General features: G+C 43.6%; 1 protein-coding gene and 1 non-coding gene across 2 annotated transcripts in view; one reads left to right on the top strand and one right to left on the bottom strand.

Annotated features, from left to right (window-relative positions):
* Positions 1 to 1,995, bottom strand: part of Shroom3 (shroom family member 3) — a 291,035-nt gene that overhangs the window by 208,352 nt on the left and 80,688 nt on the right. The window lies entirely within an intron of this gene.
* Trnad-guc lies at positions 378 to 449 on the top strand. The gene has a single exon. It is a non-coding gene; the product is annotated as a tRNA-Asp (tRNA).

Here is a 1,995-nt window from a genome sequence, read left to right as displayed (position 1 = left end):
CACTCAAGGGAAAGGTCTGCATACAGCGTCAGTTTAGAAAGAGTTTTGCGTAAGGTTAAGTTGTTTCCTCAAAGAGAACACTTTTTATGTAACAGTATTTCATTAAATTATAAAATCTTCACAAATACCTCCACAGGGTAAGCTCTTCTTTGGTGGTGGTGGTGGTGGGGAGACATGGTTTTATGTACCTCACATTGGCCTCAAACTCGCTACTTAGTGACCTTGAACTTCTGATCTATGTCTGGTTTTGTTTTATTCAAGGCAAAGTTTCTTTCTGTGTTGCCTAGACTACTCTTGAACTCCTAAACAATCCCACCCTCCCAAGTGGCTAGGATAACAAGTATTCTCCTGGTTATATTAGTTCATGTTTACTGTCTTCCTTGTTAGTATAGTGGTGAGTATCCCCGCCTGTCATGCGGGAGACCAGGGTTCGATTCCCCGACAAGGAGATCAAAGGGACATTTAAAAAAAAAAACAACAAAGTAGTTCATGTTTACTTACTTTTTTGATGCAAGATATTGAGCAGGGTCTTGCAAATGTTAAATTCATTAAATCCATGCCTGACCACTGAGCTATGTCCCAGGATCAAATTTTCAAGTGTCCCCCAAAATAATTATTTCAAGGTCACTGGCTAATGTTTTAATAAAATTTCTGTACATTTATTACATAAAAACCCCAACAAATGCTACATTCAGAATACTGACAGTAGAAACTGCAAAGCCAAGCAAACAGTACCGCTATTGGTCACTACTCCGGAAACATAGGTTGTCACAGTGCCCCAGGAGACTATGGGAAAACGAGTGCACTCCTCGGTAAATTCTCCTTTCATATATGCGAAATCCACCTCTCCCAAACACCAGCTACGCAGTGCCAGGTCCCCAGAGCATGCTAGCCCCTGTTCATGTGACAATGGCACAGGGAGAAGCTTCTGGGCTGGGGCACTTGTGAACCTGCTCCTCACTGCTGCATAATCCATGTAAGGGAAGCACAGAGGTGGGAGCTGAAACTCTCTTGCGACCTGTGCTATTACCTAGAGACAGACCCTTTCCCTGGGTTTACACTCTCTACCTTGAGTTTGTCACTTATGCCTAGAAAAACAATGATCTAAGCGAAAGGCAGCCACACACATTTTCCTACACCACCTGCTTGGTGGCATCCCCTAAGGTAATCACTGACCTGAGGTACAAGCCTATGAAGAATGAAGACTCCGAAGGATTGAAAGTCAAGCTGTGGAAGATTTGCCTTGCTAACAGGCTTCATATTAAAGGATCAACAGGTTTCAGACGTAACTTCCAAACTTGCTTTGCAAAGACTGCTCTTAGTAATCAACCACTTATAAATATACCCGCTAGCTACTTTTCCACAGTGTGGATTTTGATATAAATTACAAACAATGATAAGGTAAGCTTCATCTAGTCAATGAAATCCTAAGTAAGACTTGGATCCACCTCTCACAGGTCAAATGGACTCTGGTCAATCAACAGCCTAAGCCTCCTGAGGGGAAACTCCAGGTATGTTTCCTTTAAGTTCTTTAACTTCTGTCCCTAGCTTACATCTGTCTCGGCAAAGTGCCACTCGGCTGGTAGACACCATCCAGAAATCATCTACAGACTACAAACTGCTCCAAAGGTGATCTACACCAGTGCTTTGCCTGCACATAGGTCTGAGCATCACATGTGTGCCTGGTGTCCATAGAAACCAGACAAGGTTATCAGATCTCCTGTGCCTGGCATTACAGACGGTTGTGGGTGCTGGGAATCGAACCTGGTTTCCTTTGCTGAGCAGTCTCTCCAGCCCCCGAACCGAGCTGTCTTGAGCAGCCCCTTTCCAGCAGGGCACCACTTTGGCTCTTCTATTTCTTATTGTAGCCTTCAGCAGGAAATAGCTCATCCTTACGTCACTTTTTCTATGACATCAGTACAAGGTTTGAAAAGCTACTTTTAAATGATGCTAATCTTTCCAATAACTATTGCAAAGAGGATGGTGGTGCACGCC

This window comes from Microtus ochrogaster, linkage group LG1, assembly GCF_000317375.1.
Source record: "Microtus ochrogaster isolate Prairie Vole_2 linkage group LG1, MicOch1.0, whole genome shotgun sequence".
Classification (NCBI taxonomy): Eukaryota; Metazoa; Chordata; class Mammalia; order Rodentia; family Cricetidae; genus Microtus; species Microtus ochrogaster.
Note: the sequence above shows the minus strand (reverse complement) of the source record. Positions and strands in the feature narration are given on the sequence as shown.